General features: G+C 45.7%; 1 protein-coding gene across 9 annotated transcripts in view; it reads right to left on the reverse strand.

Annotated features, from left to right (window-relative positions):
* RASSF4 (Ras association domain family member 4) overlaps window positions 1–12,809 on the reverse strand; it is a 683,776-nt gene extending 670,967 nt beyond the window's left edge. For 3 of the 9 annotated variants that reach the window (XM_073596936.1, XM_073596950.1, XM_073596935.1), the window contains exon 1: window positions 12,660–12,809. The gene's annotated coding sequence lies outside the window, so the exon portion shown is untranslated. Of the gene's footprint in view, window positions 1–374; window positions 432–12,507; window positions 12,620–12,659 lie in introns of those variants that run through there. The other 6 variants (XM_073596945.1, XM_073596942.1, XM_073596947.1 and 3 more) reach the window with 4 other exon arrangements.
* Window positions 12,810–14,026: the final 1,217 nt, after the last annotated feature.

Consider the following 14,026-nt stretch of genomic DNA (forward strand, 5'->3'; position numbering starts at 1 on the left):
AAAAAGCAGGATTGGTTAAACCCACAAGTGTTTTTTTTTTACCACTACTATTCCTTTATATTGGCTTTTGGAATTTACAAATGTAGCAATTTAGAAATCAGATAAAAGGTTTAGAGCTGGAAAACACTTTTTGATAGATAAAAAAGGCATTTTATATACATCTATATAGATCAGACCAAAATGAGGGACAAATGAGGAGGAATGAGGGACATTGCTCCAAATCAGGGACAGTCCCTCGAAATCAGGGACAGTTGGGAGCTATGGCATAGATGCACATGGATGGAAGACGTTTCCTGTTATCATACTGTAACTTTTTGGAGACATCTCCAGTTTAGGAACAAGGTGACGAGTGAACTGCACAGAAATAAACTTACCTTACCCTTATCCAGAAATCCAGCATCCTAGAGTTTTTCTATACAATACAGAGGTACCTGTGATAAAACAAATGAGGTCTAATAAGCCCCAAACTGTGTGGAGAGAATGGGGAAGTCATACTGAACACTGTGCTGCTTCCATTTCTCCAAAACTTGCAAGTCAATAACATAACTGGTCAGATTTGAATCTTAGGTTTGTGGTGGGCAGCTAGAGATGGTGATACACTTCATATACCCCCCCCCCCCAGACACACACACACACACACACACACACACACACACACACACACACACACACACTACAAGAACACAGCTCAGACTGACATAAAAGCAGGGCAAGTGAGTCATCATAGTGGGCCAGGCTCAAGGCAAGTCCAAGACACCCCTCTCCCAGACAACCCTTCAATGTACCTACCCATTAATTAGGAAATCTTGTTACTGCTTCAAAAAGGATTACTAGGGTCAATGCCATCATGGAGACTGAGTGCTGTTGCTTATAATATTTTGGCATCTTGGATACACCACCAAAATGAGAATTCCTCAATAACCATCCATGCACCTTTGATTAATGCATAAAATTCAGGCAACTAACCTCTAGGTATTTTCGCTGTAATAACCAACTTCTTCTTTTCTTTTTTAACCTGTTCAGCCTATTTACTACAGTCCTGGCAAGTCTGCTGCTTGATAGATGTCCACCGCCAACCCCCGCCCCCACCCCCCTGATTGAGTTTGCCCCTTTTACTTACTTTCTTATTGGTCTTAATTACTGATGTTTATTATGCACAATTGCACTGACATATCTCAGTTCTTCTATGGTTATGCTTCCTATACCTTCCCAACCCACATTCCCAGAACCTCCATTTATTCTTGCCATAGCAAAAACAAATGGGATCCGAGTGGATTCACTTGCAAATGTAAAAATGCCAAAAACAGCAAACCAGACACTGTGGGGCTCCCACATTGTATATATCGTTCGATTTGTGGTGGAAATGTTTGTCTTGATCAGCGTCGCTATAGCTGGCAGTGCCGATTAGTGTATTCTGACACCGAAGAAATCCCTTGCTGTCAGAATACAAAGGCTCAGCTGGAGGGATTCCCCCATCCGCATTGAGTGTTGTATGGAGTGGGGAATTTAGTCATTTTCTTTTGTTCAACCAGGGGGTTGTATGGCCAGCTTTACAGTGGTAAGGGGGACTCTGATGGAGGACCTGATGTAAGGGGGGGTTCTAAATATGGACCCTTACATAAACAGGGATTTTGATGTAAGGTCAAATCTGATGGTTACTCTGATATAAGGGGGACATTGATTTAAGCATGACCCTGATGGGGACCCTGATGTAAGGGGGACTCTAATGGGGACCCTGATGCAATGAGGGACTCATTCATTTATAAAACTGATGTAACGAGCCCCTGCTCGCTCGGTTCCACTCTCCCAACACTAATCTGCGGCTGTAGAGTCAGATTGCAGATCGCAACATCTGATGGTTTGGTCATCCGATGCTTAAGGATTCGAACTACAGCTATGTGCCGATCGAATCCAGTTGTGATAGCTCAGAACAAACACCAGGCAGGCTGTATGTAAAATGGTCAAACACAGAACAATGCATTCCTTCCAGACCACAGAGCCATCTGGAGAGGGTTAGCCTTAAGACAGGGCAGAAGACCCCCTCACTGTGTAATAGAATCAAAAGAGTATTCCAAGGTTCATGACAACTGACTTTTTTGGAATATTTGTAAAATATACCATGCGGCCCCATACTGAAATGTTTGGAGACCCCTGCTCTAAAACCACAACAAATGAGATGCTGGAAGATCAATTCATCCTCTGGCTTTTTCACTCCAGGTCATAGTGAACCTGGACATTCTACATTAGAGATAATCTAGTGGAGAGGACTGACACTGTCATTTGTAACAATCATGGAAATGAGATGGACAAAGAAATTCCCCTGACTGTGCTAAATCACCAGAATGCCTCATAGATGGAAAAAGCTGTCATATGAATCACATTACTAGCAACAGACAAATGTGAAGCAAAAGGATTGGTGGACAGACTTTGTTTCATTCAAATGGTTATTAAAAAACAAACAAATTTGATGAACATTGAAGAAAAATTTTCTTAAGGGCCAGTTCACACTACTCTGCAGGCCAAACCGCTGCTTTTTGGGCTGCAGAGCCATGAAGCAGGGGGTAGGCTGCATTCACACCTGAGCGTAGCATTTTTGAGCGTTTCTTCCGGCGTTTTTTCGCGCATATTTGCGCGTTTCCATGCAGCGTTGTCCGGCGTTTTTGAGCTTTGCCATTTTTTTTATTAGCCAATAGGAAAAATGATCATCTGTTTCATCATTGCTATGCTGTTAGATTTTGTCATCTGCTTCCTGCTCCAAAAACGCCCAAATCTGCCCGATTTGCGCAACAAAAAAGGGTCCAGAACTTGTTTGAGCTTCAGGTGTAGGGCTTCAGGCGACTTGGAGTGGAGATGTGAACCATCTCCATAGAGAATAATGCATTTTTTCCCCTCAAGCGTTTTGTAGCTTGAGGCTTCAAGCTACAAAACGCTCAGGTGTGAATGGGCTCGTAGTGTGATGTACTGTACAGTACGTTTTATTGCATCTCACATCTCCCTTTATTGACCAAACTTTTGTAAGAAGTGTACAAAGTGATAGTTCATGTCACTGCACAACAGCTTAGTGTGCAGCGCTTGCTGTGCAGTGACATGCAGAACCATACAGAGCTGTGATATTATGCAAACATGCTGAATAATATTACGCTGTTTGGAAACGCAGTGTTATGCCACGTACACACGATCAGAATTTCCGTCAGAAAAAACCTGGATGGTTTTTCCGACGGAATTCCGCTCAAGCTTGCCTTGCATACACACGGTCACACAAAAGTGCTCTGAACTTTCGACCGTCAAGAACTCGGTGACGTACAACACTACGACGAGCCGAGAAAATTAAGTTCAATGCTTCCGAGCATGCGTCAAATTGTTTCCGAGCATGCGTGATTTTTTGCGCATACAAACGCATTTTCGGATAGGAACTTTTCCAGACCGAAAAATAGGGAACATGCTCTCAATCTTTTGCTGGCTGGAATTCCACCAGCAAAAGACCGATGGAGCATACACACGGTCGCATTTTTCGACAAAAAGCTCCCATCTGAGTTTTGCTGGTGGCATTTCCGATCGTGTGTACGCAGCATAACACCTTGTTCTGGTCTGAACATAACACACAGAAAACTATTGTTTTTGTGTATCATTGCAGTTAACTGTATTTTTTCATGAGGAAATAGTGTGAATGGGCCCTAAAGCCCAACTCCAGAATATTGGCAACCCCTGCAGGTATGAAAAAAAAAAACTGAATTACATTTTTTAGCTGGAGATGGTCTCTAGGCCTCTTCACATGGGCAGCAGTAAAAAGAGGTGGTTGAGCTGTGGTTTTACCTCCCCCTGACTGCCCACCTGAGGCTGTGGCCTCAGGAAATTTAACCACTTCAATACCAGGCCAATGCTGACAAAACCTCCAAACATTATCCACTTCCAGACTAGGCCTTTTCTGGCACTTCTTGTTTACATGTAACAATCAGTATTTTTTGCTAGAAAATTACTTAGAACTCCGAAACATTATATATTTTTTTTTAAGCAAGGCCCTTGAGAATAAATTGGTGGGTTTTGCAATTTTTTTATGTCACACGGTATTTGCGCAGCAGTTTTTCAAATGCAATTGTTTGGGAAAAAATACATTTTTGAATTTTAATATGAAATAAAATAAACACAATACTATACCCATTTTCTTCTAAAAAAGATGATGTTATGCTGAGTAAATAGATACCAAACATGTCACACTTTAAAATTGCACACGCCCGTGCAACAGCAACAAACAACGTAAATTTTACTATCCATAGGCGACACTTTAAAAGTCTTTACAGCAAGGTGGATTTGATTTAAATCAAGTCGACTTACATCACAATTTAAATCATTATTTAAATCACTAGTAAAAAAGGCTTGATTTAAATCAACTCGATTCAAATCATAATTTTTAAAGAGCAACTGTTATCTCTGTCTCGCAGTGGCTCCTCCTTTGGCCCGCTGTTGACTCACCGACAGTCCCATTCACTTTAATGGGATGGCTGGTGATGCGGCAGTGACACAATAAGCCTCGGTTCACACCAGAGGCGGCACGACTTGCAGGTCGCCTCACCGAGGCGACCTGCACACGACTGCTGGGGCGACTTGCAAAACGACTTCTGTATAGAAGTCTATGCAAGTCGCCCCAAGTCGCCCCCAAAGTCATACAGGAACCTTTTTCTAAGTCGGAGCGACTTGCGTCGCTCCGATTAGAACGGTTCCATTGTACAGATCGGGACGCTACTTGTCAGGCGACCTAGGTCGCCTGACAAGTCGTCCCAGTGTGAACCGAGGCTAAGGTGAGGGATGTGGTGGCAACAGGTGAGTGAACGCCCGCTAACAGGTGCTGCCATTATGGCTCTGAAATAACAGGTGCTCTTTAATTAACCACCTCAATACAGGGCACTTTCACCCCCTTCCTGCCCAAGCCATTTTTCAGTTTTCAGCGCTGTCGCACTTTGAATGACAATTGCGCGGTCATGTTACACTGCACCCTAATGAAATTTTTATCATTTTTTCCCCACAAATAGAGCTTTCTTTTGGTGGTATTTGATCACCTCTGTGGTTTTTATTTATTGCGCTATAAACAAAAGAAGAGGGACAATTTTGAAAAAACACAATATTTTTTACTTTTTGCTATAATAAATATCCAATTTTTTTTTTTTTTTAACAAATTTTTTCCTCAGTTTAGGCCATTATGTATTCTTCTACATATTTTTGGTAAAAAAAAATTGCGATAAGAGTATATTGATTGGTTTGCGCAAAAGTTATAGCGTCTACAAAATAGGGGATAGATTTATAGCATTTTTATTATTTATTTATTTTTTACTAGTAATGTCGGCGATCTGCGATTTTTATTGTGACTGCGATATTGCGGCGGACACATCGGACACTTTTGACACATTTTTGGGACCATTCACATTTATACAGCGATCAATGCTATAAAATTGCATTGATTACTGTGTAAATGTGACTGGCAGGGAAGGGGTTAACACTAGGGGGCGATCGAGGGGTTAATGTATGACCTAAGGAGGTGATTCTAACTGTGTGGGGAGGGGACTGACTGGGGGAGGTGACCGATCGGTGTCCCTATGTACAAGGGACACGCCATCGGTCTCCTCTCCTCTCTGACAGGACGTGGATCTGTGTTTACATGCACAGATCCACGGTCCTGCTCTGTTACCCGGCAATCGCGGGTGCCCGGCGGACATCGCGGCCGCCGAGCACGCGAACCGGGTCCCAAGCGACGCGGCAGGCACGCGCGCGTGCACGCCGCCGGTGGCGCGCACGTGCCCCCTAGTGGCTCGGACGTCATATGACGTCCGCCCAGAACGGTGGGCGGTGGCTTAGTGGTTAAATATAAGGACTTATTCTTGCTGGTAGTTAGAATCTTTAATACTTGTAAACAAAATGAAAGTTTCCTATTTAGAATAATGAGCTGTCAGGTTAGTAAAACAGCGATATCGGAACCCATTCAATCATACAGTTTGTAGTGTACATAGATTTGCAAAACAATGGGATAAAGGAATATTCCTGAACTTTGTTTTATTTCATGGTTACTGTGCCATTGTGTGAATGCATCAATGCAGTGCATGTTATCTCACCTTTCAGGGCTTGGATTCATTGAATAAGTTTACCAAAAACGTAAATAATGCAGAACTAAGCTCCATTTCATGCTGAATAAACTAAATTATTAATGCATCTTAAATAGAAAACTATCTTTAGATTTTTACTCCAAAAGCATTTTATTCAAATACATTTGATAAAAATCAAGAAAATCGATTTAAGTCAAAAAAATTAGATTTAAATAAAAAAAAAATGATTTAAATAAAAAAAATCACATTGTATTGATTTTTTTTTAAATCATTGACTTATAACCACCCTGCTTTACAGGTTACCAGGAGGACTGGTACTAGAATTACTGGCCATGATCTGACATTTGCGACGATACCTCACATGTGTGGGACGATTGCTGCTTGCGTGTGGGACTGACGTGCACGTTCGCCTTTGCTTGCAAGCAGGGGGGGGGGGGTACGTTACTTTTTTATTATTATTATTACCGTATTTATCGGCGTATAACACGCACAGGCGTATAACATGCACATTCATTTTAAGAGGGAAGTTTCAGGGAAAAAACTTAAATTTTAAATAAGGAACTTTGAAGCAAAATAAGGGTCAGTGCCAATCTGCAGCCTCACCATTGCCATCAATGCAGCCTGATCAATGCCCATCTGCAGCCTCACAAGTGCCATCAATGCAGCCTCATCAGTCCACATCAATGCAGCCTCACCATTGCCATCAATGCAGCAGCCTCACCATTGCCATCAGTGCAGCCTGATCAATGCCCATCTGCAGCCCAGAGGGGACAGGGAGGGGGGCGGGATGAGCGCCGACAGATTACATAGAGTGAGAATCTCCTATGATAGACAGAACAGTGGTCCAATGGTGGCCCAGGAGACGGGAGTTCCTATTACAGAGGCCGCCAAGTAAACAGGAGATTCTTTTATGTATACTTTATGTAATCTGACGGTGCTCATCCTGCCCCCCCTCCCTGTCCCCTACGAGGCAGCTAAAACTGAAGTATTGTTGTATAACACACATGCACTATTTGCACCCGATTTTCATGGTGAAAAAGTGAGTGTTATACGCCAATAAATACAGTATTCACTTATTTTATTTTTGCACTGTTGTTTTTTTCTTTTACTACTTTTATTGCTGTCACAAGGAATGTAAACATCCTTGTCACAGCAATTGGCATGTGACAGGTACTCTTTATGGAGAGATCTGGGGTCTATAAGATGTCATGTCATTGCTTCTGGGTTACTATTATTATTATTATACAGGATTTATATAGTGCCAACAGTTTACGCCGCGCTTATTTTACTATAAACTAGTATAGCGGACAGCTGATCAAAGCCGATATCAGTTTTGTTTGGCTGTCTGGCCAGTCAGCGGATGCACCAGCTGGTCGCTCTGGTCTCCCTGTGGGGACGGGAGAGCCTGAGAAAGTTGCAGAAGGTGGCAGGGGGGAGTCCCACTGTTTGTAATAGCAATCGAACAGCTAGTTAGCCACTCCGACTGCTATTACATGAGAGCTGACCGCCCGCTCTAAAAATGGTGCCGAGATGATACCTGCAGCTTCTAGTATGACAACTGAAAGTCCAGCGACGTATGGGTATGTCGCTGGTCCAGTTTAGTATATTTTTCTAGCAGAGGCCCTATAAAATAAAATGATAGGCGTTGCAATTACTTGTGTCACACAGTGTTTGCGCAGCGGTTTTTCAAATGCAATTTTTTTTGAAAAAATACACTTTAACCACTTCCCGTCCGGCCCATAGCAGATGACGGCGGGGCGGTGGTTCCGTTCATATGACGTCCAGCAGGATAACATGTCGCCACGCCCGTGGGGGCACGCATCGCGGCGATCGGTGGAGCAGTGTGTCAGTTTGACACACCGCTCCACCGATCTTGGTAAAGAGCCTCCAGCGGAGGCTCTTTACCACGTGATCAGCCGTGTCCAATCACGGCTGATCACGATGTCAATAGGAAGAGCCGTTGATCGGCTTTTCTTCACTCACGTCTGACAGACGCGAGTAGAGGAGAGCTGATCGGCTGCTCTCCTGACAGGGGGGGTCTGCGCTGATTGTTTTTCAGCGCAGCCCCCCCTCAGATGACCACACTGGACCACCAGGGATCGCCACTAGGACCACCAGGGAAGGGGGCAACATGTGGATGGCCAGGTATGTACCCCATGGCCATCCACATGTGCCAATCAGTGCCCACATATGAGCATTGATTGGCACCATTATATTGCAGTGATGCCCAGCAATGCCACCCTTAGGGGCATCAGTGCCACCAATCAGTGTCATCAGTGCCACCCATCAGTGTCCATCGGTGCCACCTGTCAGTGCCCATCTGTGCCCACCTATCAGTGCCCATCCGTACCACCTATCAGTGCCACCCATAAGTACCCATCAGTGCCACCCATAAGTACCCATCAATGCCATCTATGAGTGCCCATCAGTGCCGCCTATGAGTGCCCATCAGTGCCACCTATTAGTGCCCATCAGTGCCGCATACCAGTGCCACCTATCAGTGCCCATCAGTGCCACCTATCAGTGCCCATCATCAGTGCCCGTCAGTGCCACCTCATCAGTGCCACCTCATTGGTGCCACCTCATCGGTGCCCATCAGTGCCTGTCAGTGCAGCCATATCAGTGCCCGTCATTGAAGAAGGAAACTTACTTATTTACAAAATTTTTAAACGGAAACAAAGAAAAACTTGTTTTTTTTCAATGGTCTTTTTTTTATTTGTTGCGCAAAAAAATAAAAACTGCAGAGGTGATCAAATACCACCAAAAGAAAGCTCTATTTGTGGGAACAAAATGATAAAAAAATAGTTTGAGTACAGTGTAGCATGACCGCGCAATTGTCATTCAACCTGCGACAGCGCTGAAAGCTGAAAATTGGCCTGGGCAGGAAGGTGTCTAAGTGCCTGGTATTGAAGTGGTTAATGAATTTTATTTCACACAATATAATACCTACAATTTTGGTAAAATGTGAAAGATGATGTTATGCAGAGTAAACAGACGCTTAACATGTCAGGCTTTAACCACTTGCCACCCGCCATATAGCAGAATGACGGCGGCAAAGTGGTTTCAAAATCCTGACTGGACGTTCGTTGTTGCGGTGTGTCAGTCTGACACCCTGCAGCACCGATCTAGGTAAAGAGTCTCTGACGGAGACTCTTTACCACGTGATCAGCCGTGTCCAATCACGGCTGATCACGGCTGTCAATAGGAAGAGCCGGTTATCGGCTTTTCCTCACTCCCGTCTGACAGACACGAGTAGAGGCGAGCCAATCGGCTGCTCTCCTGACAGGGGTGGTCTGTGCTGATTGTTTATCAGCACAGCCCCCCCTCGGATCCTACCCAGGACCACCAGGGAAGCCGCCCAGGACCACCAGGGAAGCGATCCACACTGGACCACCAGGTATGCCCCTAGACCACCAGGTAAATGCCACTGTGTGCCCAGGCAGCTACCAATCTGTGCCCAGGCAGCTGCCAGTCAGTGCCCACTTCAATGCCTACCAGTGCCAGTGCCACCAGGGATGCCCATCAGTGCCTCACATCAGTGCCCATCAGTGCCACATATCAGTGCCCATCAGTGCCGCCTATCAGTGCCCATCAGTGCCGCCTATCAGTGCCACCTATCAGCTCCACCCTATCAAGGCCCAGCAGTGCCCAGCAGTGCCGCCTTTCATTGCCCATCAGTGTCGCCTATCAGTGCCCATCAGTGCCAACCAGTGCCACCCATCAGTGCCGCCTATCAGTGCCCATCAGTGCTGCATATGAGTGCCACCCCTCAGTGCCCATCAGTGCCGCATATCAGTGCCCATCGTCAGTGCCCATCAGTGCCCGCTCATTGGTGCCACCTCATCGATGCCGCCGTATCAGTGCCTGTCAGTGCCGCCTTATCAGTGCCCATCAATGAAAGAGAAAACTTAATTATTTACAATTTTTTTTAACAGAAACAAAAGCAAAACTTTTATTTTTTTTTTCAAAATTTTCGGTCTTTATTTATTTGTTTAGCAAAAAATAAAAACCGCAGAGGTGATCAAATACCACCAAAAGAAAGCTCTATTTGTGGGAACAAAATTATAAAATTTTAGATTGGGTGCAGTGTTGTATGACCGCGCAATTGTCATTCAAACTGCGACAGCGCTGAAAGCTGAAAATTGGTCTAGGCAGGAAGGTGTCTAAGTGCCCTGTATTGAAGTGGTTAAAATTGTGTCCACCTGTGGAATGGCACCAAACTATGGCACCTAAAATTCTCCATAGGTGACACTTTAAACGCCTTTACAGGTTACCAATTTACAGATACACAGGAGGTCTGGCAATAAAATGATTGCTTTTGCGCATAAGAACGGGGGGATGGGGCGCTTTAGTTTTCTTTAATTTTTTGTATTAATGTTATTGCTATCACAAGGGATAAACCCTTCAAGGGATGGCCCTTGTGACAGCATGGTCTGTGACAGGTCCTTTACATTAGGGATCGATTGATATTGTTTTTCCGGTGCCGATACGATACAGATATTTCGGAAACACTTTTTTTTTAATCACTGTTATTGCTGTCACAAGGAATGTAAACATCCCTTGTGACAGTAATAGGCAGTGACAGGTACTCTTTATGGAGGGATCGGGGTCTATAAGACCCTAAACCCCTCCTCTGCACTTGAAAGTATTCAAAACTTCAAGATGGGCGTTTTTGAATACTTTATATTTTTTAAAACCGCCACCTTTAAGATGCCAGTAATCCGGGAAGTCACGTCATGACATCGCTTCACTGATAATCGGTCGATTCCTACTTTATTTGGACAGATCTGGGTCTATTAGATCCCAAATCTCTCCTCTGGCCTCCACTGCAACCAATCAGACACAGATCAGTCTGATTGGCTGCTTTCCTGGCCACTAACTGGGGTCACAGAGAGGGATGAACAACATCAGTTCCTCTCTCTCTCTCTGTGTAGTGACACCGCTGCCACCAGTCGTATAACTCCCGGGCTCCGCAATTGGACGGCAGAGCTTGAAAAAGGCGGCAGCGGGATGGGGAACCCCCTTCCGCCACAGAATAGCCACTCGAAACACTTCTGTTGAACTAAAAAAACGGCGGCTGCAAATTTTGATACCGGATGCAGGCATCATCCTGGTATAACCACTTCAACCCAAGGAGGTCCATCGACGCCCTACTTTCTTGAATTGGTTAAGGCCTTGTTGCGTGGGCAGGACAGCCATCAGGGGTGGACAGCCCGTAAGGGGCCCAGGTGTCCCGAGGGGCCCAGGCCCCAACCAACGAGTTGTTGCTGCTGTAGTAACTAGCAATTGCTAAAGCAGGACGGCCACCGAGTGAGCCAATGCAGCTCACTTAGGTCCAGCTACAGGGGGAAGGTGGAGTGATATCATCTGCACTCTCCCTGCAGACCAGATGCTGGTTTGGGCGCCATGTCGGTTGCAGTTCAGCCGTGTTAAAGAGCTGCACTGCGTGTAGCCTGCAGGACTGTTCAGTGCTTACTGTTGACTGGTCTGGAAACAAGTTGTTAGACACCACAATGGTAAATTTATTGACAATGTTGCTGGATGTGGGCCTGTGCTGTGACTGTCTCTTTGTTGGATTGGGCTGTATCTTTGCTATATGGGGAGTCTCCTTGCTATATGGGGATGTCTCTGTTGGATTGAGCCATCTCTTAGCTGGATTGGGATGTCCCTTTGCTGAATATATGAGGATGTCTCTTTGCTGGACATGGATGTCTGATTTCTGAATATATGGGGATGTCTCTTTGCTGGATGGGGATGTCTAATTTCTGAATATATGGGGATGTCTCTTTGCTGAATACATGGGTCTCCCTCTTTGCTGGATTTGGATGTCTCTTTGCTGGGTTGGGCCATCTCTTTGCTGAATATATGGGGATGTCTCTTTGAATGCATTGGATTAATTTTCATATAGTAAGTTGTAAGAGTTTTAAAACAAAAGTGAGTGCACTGAAGGACTCTGTGGGATGGCCAGTGGGTGGATTCAGTGGGACGGTCAGTGGGTGGGCCCTGGGGAATGCTAGTGGTCAGGCCCGGGGGGCCCAGGCCTAAAGCTGTTTAAGGGGCTCAAAAATGTCTGGTGTCTGCCCTGTGCGTGGGGATGACAGGTGTTCCTCATGCAGCCAGTCCCATTCATGTTAATTGGGATGCATTGGCTGTACGGACACAGCTGCTGGTGCCAGTCCGACACCCGCGTGGTTGAGGGTGCGCGGCACAGACAGTGTGCGTTCCGGACTGCGCACCCACACGGCAGTCAAAGTGGCAGCAGCTGCTGTGTCCTAATTGACAAATACACATTTATACCTCACAGTTTCCATATACCTCAGTATTTATATTGCAAAACTACTATCATACTATAGTACACAGTATTAGAGTGACAGACACTTATTAGGAGGATACGTTCCTATAAATATCAACTTACAAATGATTCCCTCTATGCCCGGACTAATGACAATAAACAGCCTCCGTCTGTATAATGAAATGCACACTTCCTGTGCGGTGAGCTCTATGTATGTGGAATGAATAGAAGGAGATGTGTGGAATGAAGTGAGCTGGGATGCTCTGTGCTCGTACCTTCCCTGCACAGTCCGGCGCTCTCTCGGTTCTCTTCACCTGTCGGACGATGAGCAGTGCCAGGAGATGAAATGGATACCCTGTGTCTTCCTAATTGTGATTGTGAATATATTTTATCCGGCTCAGCCAATCAGCCTTCGCCGCCTGGGAGACCGCGACCAATAAGAACGCATGGAAGTCGGAGCCTGAGGATTGTGAGCGGGGAGGATTGTCCACACAGCTGGGTGTCTATGGAAACGGAGAATCGCTGCCTATCAGAGAGTACAATGTACAGAAGAAAGGAGTACAATGTACAGAAGAAAGGAGTACAATGTACAGAGAGGGTGAGGGGGATAACGATCCTCTTGTGATTTATGTGTGGCTGGGAAGTCACTGTTTGTGTGTTGGCACAGGAGCTTCACCTGGGAGAAAATACATTTCCGTTTTTCTGGTGCCACCATGGCAGTATGTATAGGTATAGGTAAGTACATTTCATGTGCTGCCGAGGATAAGCAAACTTTGGAAAGGTAAGTATTTTTTTACACCTGCAGACAAGGAGCACAGTAAAATGGTGATTGAACCCAATTTTTTTGGACCCTCAAGCGTCTCGCGTAAAGTGTAAGTTCAGTTTCAATAACATTTTCCAGAAGCCCCACAATGTAATTCATATCCCCTGAATAGAGCATACCAGAGCTCCTTTATCAAATGCTGCACCTCCTCCCATTACACATGATGGGGGGGTCCCTCTGCACAAAAACCGCTGGCCCTCCACCCTGCCGATTGCAGGACTTGTGGGCGGGGCCACTCACCCTACACGCGGAGGTACCGTTCACCATCAATGCGTTCATCAATGCTCAGGACCAGGCGGGGACCGGACTCATGTGAGAATCATACATTATGGGGGTTCCCTGACCCAGAGACGAGCCGAGTTCCTCTGAAACATGTTGTCCAGTGACAGCTGGTGGTATTTTTTTTGGGGGGGGGGGGCAAACTGGCGATCAGGCCTCCCGCACTTCCTGGTCGGTTCGATCGATCGGTCCCGCATCTACCCCATCGCTTCTCCTCTCGGCCAATCGGGTCTCAGGATGAGCTTCCTGCGTTGGGATTGGAAGACAATAGCAAATATTCATTTGCTATTGTCACACAACTGGGTGGGCTCGGGGCGCAGTGCTTGTTCCACAGTGGCCCACCTGATGATCATTTCCTGCTTTTCAGTCCAGCCTACAGCCAGCCCCTTCTAGCTATTTAAATTGCCTGGTTCATTCCTTCCGTGCCTTCGCTTTCAAACATATCTGGAGACCATAGGCATGCACAGGGTGTGTGCCAGGTGTGCCTGGGCACACCCTAATCACTGCGTGCAGTGCCAATTCCCCCTATTGTCTGGACTC

Source organism: Aquarana catesbeiana, linkage group LG08 (assembly GCF_042186555.1).
Source record: "Aquarana catesbeiana isolate 2022-GZ linkage group LG08, ASM4218655v1, whole genome shotgun sequence".
In the NCBI taxonomy this organism is placed as follows: Eukaryota; Metazoa; Chordata; class Amphibia; order Anura; family Ranidae; genus Aquarana; species Aquarana catesbeiana.